At 33.1% G+C, this 20,579-nt stretch overlaps 1 long non-coding RNA gene and 1 pseudogene across 1 annotated transcript; one reads left to right on the top strand and one right to left on the bottom strand.

The window, feature by feature from the left end:
• The first annotated feature begins 967 nt into the window (after positions 1–967).
• On the top strand, positions 968–7,473 carry LOC139513405 (uncharacterized). Its single transcript, XR_011662441.1, has 2 exons — positions 968–3,955; positions 5,938–7,473. It is a non-coding gene; the product is annotated as an uncharacterized lncRNA (long non-coding RNA).
• Positions 7,474–16,725: 9,252 nt separating this feature from the next.
• LOC139513444 (uncharacterized) lies at positions 16,726–20,149 on the bottom strand (annotated as a pseudogene).
• Between the last annotated feature and the right edge of the window lie 430 nt (positions 20,150–20,579).

Here is a 20,579-nt window from a genome sequence, read left to right as displayed (position 1 = left end):
AGGAAAACCAACGTTCTAATCTATCAATGATGTCTATAATACTAGTAAGAACTTCGTCACCGGTTATGTTTATCGCAATGATTGTGCATTTTAAAATTTGATATTAATAATATTAAAATTAAAAAAACACGCTTGATTGATTCGAGTGCTTTCTGGATTTTCCTTCATCAGGAAGTCTCATATAGCCAAATATTTCAAAGCAACAGATGTATAAGAACAAAAACAGTAAAACTTAAGTTTCTTTACAATTTCAATTTTTTTCAAACGGACATGTTTAGAAAGGTTTGTTATAAATCATGTACCGACTACTGAGATGATGACACCCTCGGGGACTGACAGTCTCCATTAAATATATTCCAAAATTTCTTATATTCGGGGTTATTTGGAGCATGAAAGGTCATCAAAACACAAAATTAACAATCTATGTTGACCTATTGCTGCTTTCTGAATGTATTATATATGGCTGTTAGATGTATTCATTTACATATTCAAAATCATTGATAATATATGGTATTGACGATTACTCATAAAGAATTAAACGAACATGATGCTTTGCCCCCCAAAAGATGAATGAATGCATACAATTTGCGGGTTTCAGCAGAACATATGATGATTCAATGAAACTGTTGCAAAACCTATGACTCCATAACATATAATAACATTCTTAACCTTTGATAAGTTTGAAAGCATTTCGTTCATTCTGATTTTTATGTAAAAGGAACTTATTATCATTAACACGTAATGAATCCAATTTAACTAACAATGTTTAGCATGCAGAAGATACAGCTATTTTCTACTAAAGGATTAAAGAAAGAAATTGAACATGCATACAGGTTGATATATGGAAGTAGGTTATCTGCTTACCTTCTTTTAGCAATTATACGTTAAAGTTTCATCAAAATACTTTTAATCTTAAGCATTGAGAGGTTTACACATGAATGTGGGCGATTTATTCTTTGTAATTATTAGAATTTAATTCAATAATAATTAAATTCAGTTATTGTAATTATATAACTTGGTATGCCTATTATTGATTTAAATTGACGGTGTGTTCGATTCATTTTATACTGGTCACTTTAATATGCTAATTAGTTTAGCCCGCGAAATGTTAGTCCGTGCAATTTACCTCGTGTGGTTTGGTCATTTGAATTCAAACCTAACACGGAGCTTGACCAAAGCTATAGAATTTAAAACACAGACGAAAAGATGAGTATTCTTTTTTAGTTTTAGAATTAAGCAACATTTTATAAAAAATAATAGCTCAACAATTTGAACTGTTAATCTGGTTTTTCTTTCTTAAATAATTTTAACTTTGTTAAATGCTTTAAATAGTCGTGAACTTTTTCTTTGGTGTTATAACTGAATTTAAATTCTATCATTGTGTAAATTGTCAATCTTTTCTTGGATACTATTTTATATTTATATTTGTAAATTGAGTAGATGGTTATACTAATTGTGCGAGTTGTTATATCTAATTGTTTAACTGTCTTAATACGCTAATGAACATTTACCATGTTATTTATTCTTAATCCAAATCCAAATCTTGCAGCGCGAAGTAACCGGTGAGTAAGCCACATACTAATTTCAACATAAATGTATATATAAATTCTTTAAGTCCTAAATATGCATGAAATAGGTGCCACTGGACATAAAGAAAAACAATCTATGAATCTAGGTATGGCAACGAATGCTATTCACATTCAATGCATTTTGAACTTCAGTCCTGAATGAGATTGGTTTACAGATTTCACTGCATAAATATTGTAACTGATATACAGATGAGTTTACTTTACTTTTATACATACAAGAATTTTAATACAGTTATCTGACATAATTATTTGTTTGAAATTTCTAGAATAAGAATATTGTTATATTATTTTCATTGTTTTTCAGTGCAAAAGGTATTTTAGTCCAGTAGAATAATTGTTAAAAGGTTGTTGTTTATCTTTATTTATAAGCATTCACTATACATGCTATATAAGAATAAGAATATTTCATTAAATGTTAATGAAAAGGGAACATTCTAAAACTATCATGACAGTACAAAGACAGATGACATATTTCAAAACTTTTCTTGTCTCTCATGGTACAACTGAATTTATAGTTTGTTCTTATGTTGTACTGTCACAGGTCAAAAAGGGGGGGGGGGGTTGGGCGCCTGCTAACATGTTTAACCCCACCATGCACATTCTGTATGTATGTGCCTGTCCAAAGTCAGGAGCCTGTAATTCAGTGGTTTTCGTTTGTAGATGTGTTAAATATTTGTTTTTCGTTCATTTTTTGTACATAAATTAGGCCGTTAGTTTTCTCGTTTGAATTGTTTTACATTTGTCATTTCGGGGCCTTTTATAGCTGACTATGCGGTATGGGCTTTGCCCATTGTTGAAGGCTATACGGTGACCTATAGTTGTTAATTTCTGTATCATTTGGTCTCTTGTGGAGAGTTGTCTCATTGGCAATCATACCACATCTTTTTTATACACACACACAAACATATACATTTGTATATAAAGAGTAATATTTCATATTTTGTTTCTTTACATTCAAATGTTAATAAAGTTTTACTTTACATTTTCAATATACCAACTGATGCTCTGAAAAAAGGAATAAACAAAAATCGTCATGTTCTGTGACTTTGGACGAAAGAATTTCATGAGAGTGGTTGACATTTTCATGCTTTAAGCTTCTATTTTGACCAAAAAACTTAATATGGAGGATTGAAATTGACTAACAAGATGTAAAAGAAGCAAAATAAACAAAAGCTATAACCCAAATGATTAAAAAAAAAAAAAAATATATATATATATATATATATATATATTATTAATTTTTAAAGAGGCAACAGTTTTTCCAGAGTAGTAAAAAATTACCATTTTGAAAATTTGCTATTTCTTCGTTGTTATTATGTGTATTGATAAAAGTGAAACTGTTTTGAAAATGTCTGACTTCACAATGCCTTTAAAATGAGGTCAAGTTTTCTTAGATCAGTTGATTTAAAAAAAAAAAAAAAAAAAAAAAAAAAAAAATCACTTTCCGTACCTAATGAATCATTTCTTTTTGTAAACTTTTGCGAGCCATCAAGGATGTTAGTTGACTATTTAAATATATATACTTTTCGATTTAATTGTTTCATAGTTTTCATGTATTATAGTCGATTATAGGATAGGAATATTTCTCATTAACGAAGGCCACTTCAATTGATATTCGGTAGATACAATAATTATTTTATTTTATGACTTTCGTTATCAATATGATATTATCATTATGAGTATACTTGAAATATCTGCCACTGGACATTGACAGCCACAATCAAGCATTTGCGGCTTTTTCTACTTTGGTTATTGCCATTGTATATTAATACTAATTAGTCAATGGTAAAAATTGAAATATTTGTATTTCAATATTGATTGAATTGTTTGATTAAGGGATATAACATTGACAAATGATATAATATTTTACTAATGCATTGACTAACATTGTAATTATTTGTTTAAGCCAGTATGCCGAGAGGAAAAGGGGAGAGGGTGCTGCCAAATCGTACTGTACGTAGGCAAAATCAAATAAAGCTACCGGTAAACAGAAGGCTTCGCCCAAAGAGAGCTGAAATTGTAAGACAAAAAATTTAACCATTCCACAACAGCCGTTAATACCACCACAACAGCCATTAATACCACCACAATAGCCATTAATGCCACCACAACAGCCATTAATGCCACCACAACAGCCATTAATGCCACCACATCAGTTATTGCCACCACATCAGTTATAACCACAACAGCAGTTATTACCACAACAGCAGTTTTTACCACAACAGCCGTTTGTACCACTACAGCCAATTCTACAACCACAACTCATTTGAACTTCAAACTTCCTCTGCAGCCCGCTGAACAACAAGTTCCTGATCAGGGATGTGTACACCCAGGGCAGCCCACAGCTCGTAATTCTGTACAAAACGGTGAGATTTTAGTTATACCTACTAGTAATGATGTTGATGTGTTTGTACCACAAAAAAAAAAAAAAAAAAAATTATAAACCAAATATGAAATTTAGAATATGTTGATTTGGCACAATTACTTTACAAAAACATTTTGTTTCAAAAATTGATCAACCGAAAAAAGTGCTCGGTTTTGATGAAGATGGAGACATTTTAATTGACAGAAACAAATATTCAAAAGTAAATCATTATCTAACTTAGGTGAGTGGACTGAAGGGTTTTTAAATTATTTGAAATTTTATTGCAAAGATTCCCGGAATTGGCAAATGAATTGATTAGCTACATGACGATTATAAGGGGGTGTACCTTTTGAGAACGTTTATAAATTTGACATGCAATTTCGACTTAGAAAAGCTCGTGATCATATGCGTACATGGGACGGCATTGATGGGCAGCTATGGCTTCAGTTTATTGCAGTAGGCATAAATCATGTTCCACAGACATCTTCTTATACTTCTCACACAGTTATTAGTCCTTGCTACGATTATAATTTTAAGGCCGTTTGTACTCGTATGAATTGTGTATACAGCCATGAATTCAGGTATAAGATGTAGCCAGTTCCATCCTTCGCTGTACTGTACAAATTATTCATATAACAAGAATAATCCTCGAAGTTCTGTAACTTCGGACTATTCTGCTCCTAGGTATTAAAACTACCCTAGGGCACCTGATGCAAACAATTTTGCACCAAGGTATCAGTCCAGTGCTAGAGCAGTCAAACAGGTTTTTGAATACACATGGAAATTTTAACCCAAATACTCGTTTTTCGATAAATAATTAAAGATTTCCCTGCGAGCAGGCAAATGTTCCACGGATGCAATTTAATCATTTCAAATTTTATAATTTTGTTTACAGCTTGCAATCACCGTATGATATTTGGTATTTTTGGTTGTTCCCCTGTTAATACTACGGTTTAAAGGAATATGTTGACTGACTACCCCGTTAAAATGTTGGCAAATTTATTATATAATGGTTTTAAATATGGTTTTCGAGCACATCATACAAGCAAAATATTAAAGTCTGTTTTACAAGATCCAAATTTAGCTTGGAAAAATCATGAGTGAATTGAAATGGTAGAATTGCGGGGCCTTTTTATTATCGACCTATTTCTAATCTACGTGTTTGGAAAATAATTTTAGAAATTATAATGGCATTTCTTATATTTGAGTGACAAGTGGTTGTCAAGTTCTGTTTTAAATCTCTTTATCGGTAGTGCAAGAGTTATTCAAATACTTGGCTTACGTATCAAATGGACTAAATTAATTTCAAAACTTTAAACATAAACTAAACCTGTATGACGTATGGCCATGCCCCGTTTCACATTTAGTTAATAGTAGCTGACATGTTTAAAGATGAATATTCTTATTCCACTGAGAATGCATTAGGTTTAATCATAAGATCAATGGTTTATTGGACAACACTCATTCTTTTATTGTTCAAAAGATGCTCAGTGACATAAGCGACACGTCTGTCGTAAGCCTATTACTATTGGTATATTAACTAGACTTTTAGATGCGCTTAATTTAGTTTGTTATTCAGTATATGAAACATGTTTATTCAAAGCTTCATTTTCAGCTAGAATTTTTGGTTTCTTAGTTTTGGAGTAATTGCAAATTCAAATTTTAATGAAAATCTTATTGTAAAACGATCCAAGATATAATTTGATGCTTATTCAGGGTCACTTAAGTTATTATAAAAGTTCCTTCTTAGCAAACAGATCAGCTGGGTAATTCAGTAACGACAATTCTGGAAAAGAATAAACTACTTCAATTTGTCCTGTCCGGTTGATGTCGGACTACATTGCTGAGACACAAAGACGATGGACATTTTCATACACTTTAAAAAAAGGTTATGCAAAAACAAACCTTGCATTGTATAGTTGAAACACTTTATTTCAGGGAACCTGAATGATATTTGGGTAATTGGCTCTTTTATTGTTATAGGAGCTGTCATATTAAGCTTATATGTGCATCGTTTGGATTAGAGATAGTTGGGTGTATTCCTAAATCAGATTCAAGGAGCTCTGAAAATGTTATGTATATATTTTCTTTAAATTTCCTCATTGTTTGGTTTTCCCTTACAATGAATAACATAGCTTAGATGTTGACAGTATTGCATTTTAGCTGAAGTTTATGTTGATGTTGCCACATGAATATCAATTTAATGAAGTTCAAAGTATTAATTTAAGTTGATATTGAAGTTTTTGATGTTTGTGTTGAAGTTGATAATAATGTTGTAGTTGATAATATTGAAGTTGATAATAATGTTGAAGTTGATAATATTGAAGTTGATAATAATGTTGTAGTTGATAATAATGTTGTAGTTGATAATATTGAAGTTGATAATAATATTGAAGTTGACAATATTGAAGTTGATAATATTGAAGTTGATAATAATGTTGAAGTTGATAATAATGTTGAAGTTGATAATGATGTTGAGTTGATAATGATGTTGAAATTGATTATGATGTTGATAATGACATCGAAGTTGATAATGATGTTGAAGTTGATTGATGTTGATTCTTGCTGTTAAATTTGTCATGCGGTAAATTTTATGGCGGATTACAAGTTGTGCAACTAGTTACTCAACTTGTAATTTTGGCGGAATTTACTTTAAGCTGCTATGGACTACCCAGTGGCTCCTGATATAACTTTGTTACTGCTGGATCGCCCTTCAGTAATTCAATCGTCATCAAGTTTTGATTGACAAGTTGATTGTGTTTCTTTCTTGCAATAAATGCCATGACAAATTTACAGCCAAATAAAACATAATTTCTTTAGTGATTTTGATTTATAGTTTATTCGTTGGATTCATTAATTACATCATGAGGTCAAACAATGAGAATACAGATTTAAACAATACAAGTACACTTACATTTTATCTAGGCCCCCCTTTCAATCTATGTGTGTATATATATATATATACAATAATAGAATTTAATTCAATAATAATTAAATTCAGTTATTGTAATTATATAACTTGGTATGCCTATTATTGATTTAAATTGACGGTGTGTTCGATTCATTTTATACTGGTCACTTTAATATGCTAATTAGTTTAGCCCGCGAAATGTTAGTCCGTGCAATTTACCTCGTGTGGTTTGGTCATTTGAATTCAAACCTAACACGGAGCTTGACCAAAGCTATAGAATTTACCCGCCCTCCCTTTTCCCCATTATGAATATTTTCTGCTGCTTTTCATTTATCGTTTCAGTTTTGGAAGAATGATTATAGAACCAGCGTCATGGCATATATAACAGACTGAGTTTGGAGCTTTTTTGTATTGTGAATGGACAGGCGGAATTTACTTTAAGCTGCTATGGACTACCCAGTGGCTCCTGATATAACTTTGTTACTGCTGGATCGCCCTTCAGTAATTCAATCGTCATCAAGTTTTGATTGACAAGTTGATTGTGTTTCTTTCTTGCAATAAATGCCATGACAAATTTACAGCCAAATAAAACATAATTTCTTTAGTGATTTTGATTTATAGTTTATTCGTTGGATTCATTAATTACATCATGAGGTCAAACAATGAGAATACAGATTTAAACAATACAAGTACACTTACATTTTATCTAGGCCCCCCTTTCAATCTATGTGTGTATATATATATATATACAATAAATCATTATTATACAATCGTTGACATTGGTGATTAAATAATTATATTTCAAAAGGTAATGGATTGAGAACTTATTATCTTTTTATGAAATGATATTAATATAAACTATAATTGACGAAATTTATATTGAAAGGACCTTGACGCTACCTTTTATGTATGCTAAATATGTTCGTTTGAAGTATTGAATAAGAACATAAAACGTTTTATCTTGTAAAATTCTGCATCTAAAAAATTCTGACTGAAACTACTTTTGCACGTTTATAGTAACAGTAGTCTCAGTTTACGATGAAAAATACAATATTCTAGCTGTCTCAATAGGTTTAATAAAGGCAACAGTAAAAAACCGCTGTTCAATTTACCGCTGTAAATTTGAACCGCGGTATACTTAAATATACTAGATCCATTTGTTTGTAATTTTGTTACACAATATTCACCAGTTTTAGCAACTAAGTCCATGATCTTCAGGAAATTACCACATACCTCTGAGGGGTTGAATTTCTCCTCAATATTTCTAATATTGGTTTTCAGTTCCAAGTTCAGTTTTTTCGTTGTCGTCAGCAGCTGTGGACTTTATCTTGAAGTTATTAACTTCAATAGAATTATGCCTCTCGATTAAGGGAACAAAATTATCAACATGGCGTATTTACTCTCGTATCTGCCTTTATCTTGCTGTAAACTAGGTATATGTTAACATTTATTAGTCTTTTTCGTGTGAATTTGAAAAGATGACGAAATACATCATAAAAACCATAAAATGTCAATTCATTGAAGTTCTATGTAAATCCGATGTAAGGTGTCAATTTCATCATCGTAATGTATATTAAGGATACATGGTGTTATTTCCAAGACAAACATTTATCATTTATATTTTCCGATAGTCCTTGGGTTAGTTATTTCAACCTTATGTAATTATGAGTAATCTAAACTAATTTCCGTATAAATGTATAGGTTATTTCCTGTAAATTGTTAGTATATTGATACAACTGGTATCGCTGTTACTTTGATTGATCGAGTTAAGATTGAAAAGTGAATGAAAAAGTGTATTTAATTTTTTTTTCTAACCATAATAACTACACTTATGTGTTTATCATATCCCAGGTATAAATGCCAAATGAACAATTGCTTAAAAAAATGATATTTTGAACTTTTCCATTTCAAAGTAAAAAAAATCATATAAGAATCGAAATATTTATATCAGGACATTCTCTCTATATATAATAAGGAGATCTTGTATGATGCAAATGAGACGTCTATCCACCAGTGGCGATAGAGCGATAGTATAAAGAGCTGTAGGGCATTGGACGACTTTCGACGATTAGTTAATCCCATACCGTAAGCTATAAAATGCACTGGCATGACAAAATTGGTAAACAATCAAAAAAAGAAAAACAACAACATGATTTATGTTTAAAACAACAAACGAAAAAACAAATAAGACAGACAGCAACAAATGAAAACCTATGAATTACGGTCGCCTGAACTTGGCAATGCACACAAATAAAAAGGTGGGATTTAGTATGTATGTGGTCGCGAACTGCTCTCCCTACCCTGGGACAGTGGTGTAACAGTATAACAATCAGTTGGAAAGGCATGAATAATCAGATAAGCACTATACACTCAAAACACTCTGACAAAAAACACAACGAGACAAAGTACCTGTTTAAGTGCAAGGTCAGTTACTGAACGCAAGCACATAACCAATTCCATCCAATATATAAATTACATGTCTCAGACGAATTAAATTTCAAACTGTACTATTGCAATTGTTTTTATGTAAATATAAGACGTTTGAAAAAGCATGGCTTTTTGCAACGCAAAAATATATAAGTATCAGGCTGTAGGATAAAAAGTAAAAACACAAAAATACTGAACTCCGAGGAAAATTTGTTCATTGATATGTTTCTTACCTTTGTTGAACATTTGTTTATCTTCAGATATCTTGCAGTGAGTTTATGGTTAATATATTAGTTTTGTTCATATAAAAAAGAAGATGTGGTATGATTGCCAATACACCTTATCGCTAATCCCGGCTGACCCGGCCGCTTGAACTTTTGACGCATACAACAATCACTTTTCCATTGTGGCGTCAGATATTTTGTTTTGTGACGTCAAAAATTTACGGGAACCTGTGAGATATCCAGTAATGGCGGACAAATAGCGATAAGGTCTATGAGACAACTCTCCACAAGAGACCAAAATGACACAAAAATTAACCACTATAGGTCACCGTATGGTCTTTAACAATGAGCAAAGCCCATACCGCATAGTCAGCTATATTGTTTATAATTATTGCATTGAAGTGTATACCATGTCTCTTTAAATTCATAATGTTTCGCGTTTTCATTTGACAGTGGTGTGACATAATTATAAATCAGAAGTTCAGTTCCAGTTAAATTGCAAGAGTAAAATATTAAACAAATAGGCAAACTCGGTTAAATAAATGAAACATTTGTTTTGCAAAATGATTTATGAATATAGACTTCCGTGTACAGTGATTACTGAGATTCATTTTTACATCTTCTCGTGATAATTGTTGGCTGATTGTACTTCAGCTTAGACTTCAGTGATTTCGAGGTCTTGTCATATTTCTGATTTGTGATAAGAAACTTAATTGATGGTTTCATAATGATTCCAAGAAATGATCAAAGCACAATTAATATAAATGAAAATGTTGATTTAAAAAATTCTAAGGCAATAATGAATTGTTGGCCGTGGTGACTTGTACTTTATGCCTAAGCCGGAGAAGGAGATGCGTATAAATGTATTGTAAAGTTTTCTCTAAATTCTGATACCGATCGATAATTGTTAAAAAAAAAAAAAAAAAAAAAAAAGAAGCTTGAAAATTGTTTTTAAAAAATGCATTGAGTACTAGTTTTCATTCTTAACCTAAAAACTTATATAGTTTGGAATATCTATATGTCGTCAAAAAGAAAAGTGGTAACAGTTTTGCATATAATACGGTCAAAGATCAATTGCTTGGTAGCAATATATCAACTTTGCCTGCATATAGGATATACATTTTCTAACTTATTTGGTATTTTAGAGCATTCAGCAACTACTCAGACTTTGTAAAACGTCACCAGTGTCTGAGCAGAAAGTTGATGAACCAGGGGTATGTCAAAGAACGTCTAGTCCTTGTTCTAAAAAAGTTCACCGGAAGGTATCAAGATTTTTGTTGATAAATATTCGGTATCCACTTCACAAATAATACAAGGTGGTCTTGTAGATACAAGGTACTGAAGTTGTTCATTCTCTTAATAGCTTGTTAAAGTATTCTTTTATATTTCTTTAAAATATTACTTTTACTGTTTAGTTTTTTTTTTGCCGGTATCCATTTGACGTGGTTCGGTACTTATACATCCCGGTATTGTATTATTGTTCTATGATAATTTTTGTATTCTTGTCTTTCATTTTTGCTAATATGCTTTGTCTGTATGTTTTTTTTTTGTTTCTTTTTTTTTTATATATATATATATATATATATATATGACGTAGCTATGTACTTAAACATCCCGCCATTGTCTTATTGGTCTATTATAAATTCTGTATTTTTGTCTTTCATTTTTGCTAATATGCTTTGTCTATATGCCGTTTTGTGTTTCTTTCTAACGTATGAAGTGGCTCTGTACTTATACATCCCGTCATTGTGTTATTTTGCCATAGTTACTGTTAATATATTGGTTTGTTTTAGAGTGATTAATTAAGATAGTAACACATTATTAACTGCTGCACCACTATTATTGACATTTTTACCTATTATGTCAAAAGAAGAACAACATCAAATGTAGTCAGGAAAAAGTCATCATTAAGGTTTAAATGATAAAATGTCTATGCATTTACCATAGAATTGCCTGTTCATAGAGTGATGATAACTTCCTGAACTTTAAGGAAGTGAAAATAAATCACCGTTTAAACAAAAACTTTATGTGTGTATGGACTGAATGCTTCCATCCCATCATTCATTATAACTTGTAGCTTTACGTCTCGTATATAAATCTAAAACGTAGCATACATCATTGTTTGAATACAAGTTTTTAAGATCTCTGGTGATATACTGTGACATCAAACTGACATATGAGGTATCAGTGACAAAATTAAATGAACGTAAAGTTCGCAGGCAAATTATCCCGTCGCTGCACATGCAGGCTTATTTATGCTATATCGCAGGTTTAGGCATTACAGTTTGGATTATATTTACTATTGCTGTACACGTCATTTTCCTAACCAATGCTTTTTATGAATACAAATAAAATAGATTGAGAAAACCATAATTTCGTCTGCAATCATTCTTACGACTGGTGATAATAAAACGCAGTTCTGTCGAAATTTACATGACTGAGGATATTAAAATAGGAGAGTCTCTGACATACTTCCAATACATTAGTTCCTGTGAAATAAAAAAGTAATGAAGTCGAAAAATCGCGAGACTAATTAATTTCAATCATTGAAATATGTCGATTTAAATGTTATAAAAGTACTCCTAAGTTGTTCAAAGTATTGCGAAACATGGAATTGAATTTACTAGAATGACTTATGATGCACTCTTAAATGTTATTCAAATGCAATTCGTTTTAATTTAAAATATTCAGTAATGTATATCTGATATAAAATCAAGGATTGACTAAGGTATAGAAATATGTCTACCTGGACTACTCCCGTCCGGCTGTAAAATATGGGATACAGGGGAATGGGGTGCCTCATGTCGGGAAAGAACTATTACATCAACTCTGAGAGAGTCTATGTGATACAGAGGAATGGGGTGCCTCATGTAGGGAAAGAACTATTACATCAACTCTGAGAAAGTCTATGTGATACAGAGGAGTGGGGTGCCTCATGTCGGGAAAGATCTATTACATTAACTCTGAGAGAGTCTATGTGATACAGAGGAATGTGGTGCCTCATGTCGGGAAAGAACTATTACATCAACTCTGAGAGAGTCTATGTGATACAGAGGAATGGGGTGCCTCATGTCGGGAAAGAACTATTACATCATCTCTGAGAAAGTCTATGTAATACAGAGGAGTGGGGTGCCTCATGTCGGGAAAGAACTATTACATCATCTCTGAGAGAGTCTATGTGATACAGAGGAATGGGGTGCCTCATGTCGGGAAAGAACTATTACATCAACTCTGAGAAAGTCTATGTAATACAGAGGAATGGGGTGCCTCATGTCGGGAAAGAACTATTACATCATCTCTGAGAGAGTCTATGTGATACAGAGGAGTGGGGTGCCTCATGTCGGGAAAGAACTATTACATCATCTCTGAGAAAGTCTATGTGATACAGAGGAAGGGGGTGCCTCATGTCGGGAAAGAACTATTACATCATCTCTGAGAGAGTCTATGTAATACAGAGGAATGGGGTGCCTCATGTCGGGAAAGAACTATTACATCATCTCTGAGAGAGTCTATGTAATACAGAGGAATGGGGTGCCTCATGTCGAGAAAGAACTATTACATCATCTCTGAGAGAGTCTATGTGATACAGAGGAATGAGGTGCCTCATGTCGGGAAAGATCTATTACATCAACTCTGAGAGAGTCTATGTGATACAGAGGAATGGGGTGCCTCATGTCGGGAAAGAACTATTACATCATCTCTGAGAGAGTCTATGTAATACAGAGGAATGGGGTGCCTCATGTCGGGAAAGAACTATTACATCATCTCTGAGAGAGTCTATGTAATACAGAGGAATGGGGTGCCTCATGTCGGGAAAGAACTATTACATCATCTCTGAGAGAGTCTATGTAATACAGAGGAATGGGGTGCCTCATGTCGGGAAAGAACTATTACATCATCTCTGAGAGAGTCTATGTGATACAGAGGAGTGGGGTGCATCATGTCGGGAAAGATCTATTACATCAACTCTGAGAGAGTCTATGTGATACAGAGGAATGGGGTGCCTCATGTCGGGAAAGAACTATTACATCATCTCTGAGAGAGTCTATGTGATACAGAGGAGTGGGGTGCCTCATGTCGGGAAAGATCTATTACATTAACTCTGAGAGAGTCTATGTGATACAGAGGAATGGGGTGCCTCATGTCGGGAAAGAACTATTACATCAACTCTGAGAGAGTCTATGTGATACAGAGGAATGGGGTGCCTCATGTCGGGAAAGAACTATTACATCATCTCTGAGAGAGTCTATGTGATACAGAGGAATGGGGTGCCTCATGTCGGGAAAGATCTATTACATCAACTCTGAGAGAGTCTATGTGATACAGAGGAATGGGGTGCCTCATGTCGGGAAAGAACTATTACATCATCTCTGAGAGAGTCTATGTAATACAGAGGAATGGGGTGCCTCATGTCGGGAAAGAACTATTACATCATCTCTGAGAGAGTCTATGTAATACAGAGGAATGGGGTGCCTCATGTCGGGAAAGAACTATTACATCATCTCTGAGAGAGTCTATGTAATACAGAGGAATGGGGTGCCTCATGTCGGGAAAGAACTATTACATCATCTCTGAGAGAGTCTATGTGATACAGAGGAGTGGGGTGCATCATGTCGGGAAAGATCTATTACATCAACTCTGAGAGAGTCTATGTGATACAGAGGAATGAGGTGCCTCATGTCGGGAAAGAACTATTACATCATCTCTGAGAGAGTCTATGTGATACAGAGGAGTGGGGTGCCTCATGTCGGGAAAGATCTATTACATTAACTCTGAGAGAGTCTATGTGATACAGAGGAATGGGGTGCCTCATGTCGGGAAAGAACTATTACATCAACTCTGAGAGAGTCTATGTGATACAGAGGAATGGGGTGCCTCATGTCGGGAAAGAACTATTACATCATCTCTGAGAGAGTCTATGTGATACAGAGGAATGGGGTGCCTCATGTCGGGAAAGAACTATTACATCAACTCTGAGAGAGTCTATGTGATACAGAGGAGTGGGGTGCCTCATGTCGGGAAAGAACTATTACATCATCTCTGAGAGAGTCTATGTGATACAGAGGAATGGGGTGCCTCATGTCGGGAAAGAACTATTACATCATCTCTGAGAAAGTCTATGTAATACAGAGGAGTGGGGTGCCTCATGTCGGGAAAGAACTATTACATCATCTCTGAGAGAGTCTATGTGATACAGAGGAATGGGGTGCCTCATGTCGGGAAAGAACTATTACATCAACTCTGAGAAAGTCTATGTAATACAGAGGAATGGGGTGCCTCATGTCGGGAAAGAACTATTACATCATCTCTGAGAGAGTCTATGTGATACAGAGGAGTGGGGTGCCTCATGTCGGGAAAGAACTATTACATCATCTCTGAGAAAGTCTATGTGATACAGAGGAAAGGGGTGCCTCATGTCGGGAAAGAACTATTACATCATCTCTGAGAGAGTCTATGTGATACAGAGGAGTGGGGTGCCTCATGTCGGGAAAGAACTATTACATCAACTCTGAGAGAGTCTATGTGATACAGAGGAAAGGGGTGCCTCATGTCGGGAAAGAACTATTACATCAACTCTGAGAAAGTCTGTTAGTAACCAGATTCAACTCAAAGATTTTGTCCTTATCTTACATCTGTTTTAAATAGAAGTTAACTTTTTTTCAACTTTTCGCCAGGTGACTCACTTTGCAGCGCTAAGCTATACACTAATTATTGTTAATTTGTTTTCGCCCTGAAGATGCATGCAATATTTTGACACTAAATATCAAATTAAATCAATCAATCAGATACCATTGTATATAGCAAATTCGATGAAATAAAAGATGTTCTAAAAGATTAAAAGTTGCATGCTCCGCTTACGGTAGGAAGGGCAAAATGCTTTCTGGTCTGTATATATATCCGTTTTTCCATTCTGTATCAGGTTAAAGTTTTTGGTTTGAAGAAGTTCTTGTAAAAGTAGTTGACATGAGATATTCGTTCGACCGTACTTCCTTTAATTTGTTTCCTTGATTAAACATGTATCACTTGACAGCATTGTTTAACTCTTTCAAAGAATCTTAATAATATAATGTTATTTTGTACCTTCTATTTCATCCTTCGCGTTCAATTATTTTTTTCGCTTATTTTGAGGCATGATATGTCATATTCTACACTACAGTTCATATATTTTTTTTTAAATTCTGTTTGATCGATTTTATTCTTATCAAACGAAATAAGTTGATTTATTAAACAGGAAAAGTGAACCTTTTTTCGAGCACCGTACGTTCAACACTTTTGGTTGGGTTCGCTTTATTTAATCCTTTGTTTTCTAAATTATCGATTTTGATGACCGCCTTGGTAGCTTTATCGTTTTGGTTGTAATTCTGTTGTGTATCTGTTTACTTCTTATTCACAGGTATTTTCAAATGGTTGAAATTTATTTTCGATTTTCTTTAGATAATTGTTAAATCAGTAAACAATGATTTTACCATGTCTTCACATTAATCCTTACACCCCTTAATTTTTTTTGTCGGTCAGTTTAAAATCAGCAGATTTGGAACAGCTCTAAAAAACTGATATTTATAGTCTGATGATCGTGAAATAGCTATAGAGTACTGAACCTGATGTTGCACTTCCGGTTGCTTATTTTTTTCGATACAAATCTATATAAATAGGCCTTGTCAGTCAGTCCTACATTGAAAGTTACTTTATACTGACTCAAATACATTGATAACTTCAATCAAGAAAACGCATGCATTATGACTTTTAATTCAAATATAAAAAATGAAGCATTCCATTATATTTAAGTGATAGATTTGACTATTTCAGTCACTCTGTTGAAAAAATGGCATTGACAACAAGTGTACCATCATGTTCATCCATTCCCATCCACTCAAACCAATTAGAATAACGGTGAAATGATCCAAATACTTTAGACTTTGTTTTCTGTAATTCCGCTTCTCGAAATATAAAATTTGTCACTGAGACACAACAATTTTGGTTAGTTTTGTCGTTTCTATATTGTTTAGACACTACTGAAAGTCCAATAGAGTCGATGTCTTTCATATTGATACTGTACGTTGTATCCTTTGTTAAGTTCCAGGTTAACGTCAGAATTAAGATTGGAACATCGACAGTTTTGTTTATTAAAGGATTGTACCATTTACTAATTGGCATTTGGGTTCTGCTGTCAAGGAATATTCCGTTGTTGAAAATCTGCATTAGTGCTTCTCTGCTGGTAGTAATATTTGCCTGACCTTTTGAATTAAGCAGATGTATTGATTGTTGTCCATATATTTGTGTTAAAACAGACGCATTAAAATCTACGCGAAAGGTAGAGCGATATAAGCATCTTAAAATTCTGTTATCTACATATGGTTCAACAATTTAGAAATTGACCGAAACATTTACTTGTTGTATAATTGTAGCAGGTAATTTGTTATGTCGACGATTATCAATTATCTTTTTAAAACCGGACCACGACGTTAGGGACCTCAAACGTTTTCGGAGCCTTTAAAACAGATTTGTACTTTGTAGAAACAATATCAATTATGTCTTTTGGCACACAGGAAAGTCCATTCCATGATAATGCGCTATAAAATAAAGATCCTTTTGTTTGGCCCATTTCCATCCACGGCAGAAATTGACAATGACGTGACCATGTAACAGTGTTTGGAACATTTAGTTTTGAAGCATTGGGGATATCGGTCATGTTAACGAAATATGTCAACAGCTCTGCGGCATCATATATTTTCCGGCTGAATATTCTAGATATATTTTAGAATCTAGTACATTCGGATACTCTAAGATGTAATTATTGTCATACACTGCTAATTCATTTGAAATGAAAAAAAGATGAGTAATCGCCATTTCTAGTCAATTTTGCATTAACGGGATCATTAGCGACAGGAAAAACCTCATTTGTAAGGTTATTGAATGGGTTTTCGAACACTGTTTTTATTTTTCTGGTATGTATATCACGATATACTACAAATTCACGCGACAATGACTAATAACTTTCGTCTGGTAATGGTACCTTTCTGTTTATGTTATAACCCTCAAATAAAAACAACATCTGTAGCGTCCCTTTGTCCAATCTGCTGTATATACTTCCATTAAAATACGTCACAACTGTTTCATTGCTGTCTATGGAACCAATAACCTTGGTAAAATCTTTAACTGATGATGGTTGAGAAGTTTTGGTATTAGACTGCATCAAAAACGTGGAAGCCCTTTGAACCATTCCAAGGATAACGACTAATACCAGTATCATTTTCGCAGAGGTCATGACCTGTAACAAAAACATCGAAAGCTAAAGAAAACATTAGGAGATTGAATTTCGTTAATTTTCAATAATTTCGTTAAATCAGCACTTCTTATGTAAACTAGTATAACTTGCTGCTAAAAAAACAAGGATGATTAGTGTTTACTTTTTTGTTTGTTTATAAGTTGACGTTAATTGACAATTCTTAGACTCCAAAGTATAATTTAATCGCCTAATTAAAGATCGCATGGTGTACATTAATTTGGATATTTTTGTCCAATTCGGCAGGGAGAATAACCTCGACAAATGCTACCGTTCAGTGAAGAATCCTATCATTTTTTTTCTTTGTTAAACTTTTTTTTCAAATATGACATCTTAGAGAATTCGAAAATAAATGTAAACAAGTGGTACATAATTTCCAAAGCATGTAAATTTTCGAAAAATATTTAAGAAATTAGTCATTACAAGCAATTGTCTGATTTTGATTATTTTCTTTATAAATTGTAAAGAAGTATAGACAGAATAACTGTATCAAAATCTGTAAATAACAAGATTGAAAGTAAATGCATGATACTTGTAAATAGAAAAAAGAACAATTGTCATGTAGAAATGACATTTATGACTCAATTTGTTGTTCAATTATGTAATCACGTTTTTTTTTTTAATTTTATTTTAAACAATGATGAATCATAGATATGCAAAACAAAACGAAATATATGAAGGTCATCATGTTAAATTCGGTTAACTACACATGTGACTATTATCTCGCAAAGCCAACCTATAAGACAAATAAGAGGTGTTCCAAATTATACGACAATAAAACAACCAGAAAAGAAGGAGATAACTCCTATACAAACCATCTTATAAGCCAAAGTCGCCAAACTCGTTATGAAGTTTGGGTTAATTCCAGAACACCAACAAATGGCCGAAAGTCAGATACCTAAGAAACTTTACAAAGTGTTTTCATGTTTGTAATAATATTCCTATATTCCCTCATTCAAAAGCTTGGTCTTCCTTCATTCTACTGGACATTCAAATCACACAAGTGTTCTTTCATTGCTGGGTTTGCTAAATGAATTTTAACCCTTTTTCCAAAATTATTGACAACCATTCTATCGGAAATAGAAATCGCTCTCCACAGTTCACAGTTTCATACAAAATTGATGTCACAATCACCCCTATCCCACGTTCAAAACCGTGTAGACTAATATGAAATTCATGACAGAAATCTAAAAAATAAAATTTGTCTTGCGGATATTTTTCTGTTTACAGTCATCTCTGTCTGACTTCCCTAGTTTTTGTCAAAAAAAAAGAAAAAAAAAGGGCTAAACAAAATTGTCATTTGTTGGCACTTGCTCCTGTAGGAAAGTGTCTACAAACGATCTTGGTAAAATTTAAGTTATGTGTAGTTTCTTAGCTTAATTTATAGATAATGGCAAATGTACTATAAATTAGTACAACTCGCCAGTAAAGAGTATTACATTTATCTTATGTAACTTCAATAGGGAGTCGACTGAAGATTTCAGCAACTGTCTTATTTGTAGATCTTGACTTGCTATTTGAAGTTTCTCTTTATCTTTTATATTTTCAAAAGAAATGTCAAAAGAAAAAAATAAATGAAAATTGTGTCATTTAGGGGTAATAACTCCTATCACAAGTTGTCGGATAGTTTATTTGTTAAAGGACAGTTGGTAGATCTCAACATTCTGAACATTTCTGATCCTAGAAGAAATTATTTTTTTATAAAAAATATTATTTTCAAAATAAAAAACAAAAATTGCATTTTATATTCACTATATTCGATTTTTAGTTATGTCGGCCATGACTGTCGAACGGTCGTGTTTCATTACAAGAATTTTAACATTGGTCGTAAATTGGCATATATATAGAAGATGACACATGTACAAGTCGGTTCAAGATATACCTGATTTCTATGAAGTTAAAATAAGGTTCAATATTTCCCTCAGTTTTAGTTTGTAACCTGGATTTTTTTTTTCTATCGATTTATGAGTTTCGAACAGCGGTATACTACTGTTGCCTTTATTGAGAAAGATGTGAAAATTGAAAAATTTGGTTGAATATCTATAGATGGGTTTTGAATTAGTGTTCTGTCACTTTTAATTGACGAGTGTATTTTCAGGAGATAGTTTTGTTTTAAGTTTTCAATGTGTGTTGCCTAATTTAATGAGTGTAGCAATATGGTTAATGTATGCGATACATATGTGTATGTTCAAAGAAATAATTTATTCAAAAACAAAACTAAACTCAAATTTAATTGATTGAAAATAAAATACTTACCTTACGCCACTTTATAACTAGTACTGTTGTGGAAATAAGCTGAAAAGGGTTAGTTCTTTTACAGATATGTCACGATGTCAGACTATAAAGTGTTAGAAAATATTTGTATATTATTCCAGATTAAAGTCCCGAATGCCGAGATAGAGTGACAGTCAAAGAATGATAACTACAACAGGCCAACGACATGGAGCTGTTAAACTATAACGATAAAGTCCTGAATACCGAGATAGAGTGACAGTCAAAGAATGATAACTACAACAGGCCAATAACATGGAGCTGTTAAACTATACGATAAAGTCCTGAATACCGAGATAGAGTGACAGTCAAAGAATGATAACTACAACAGGCCAATAACATGGAGCTGTTGAACTATAACGATAAAGTCCTGAATACCGAGATAGAGTGACAGTCAAAGAATGATAACTACAACAGGCCAATAACATGGAGCTGTTAAACTATACGATAAAGTCCTGAATACCGAGATAGAGTGACAGTCAAAGAATGATAACTACAACAGGCCAAT

Source organism: Mytilus edulis, chromosome 2 (assembly GCF_963676685.1).
Source record: "Mytilus edulis chromosome 2, xbMytEdul2.2, whole genome shotgun sequence".
Taxonomy (NCBI): Eukaryota; Metazoa; Mollusca; class Bivalvia; order Mytilida; family Mytilidae; genus Mytilus; species Mytilus edulis.
The sequence above is the reverse complement of the archived record's forward strand: the minus strand, read 5'-3'. Positions and strand labels throughout refer to the sequence as shown.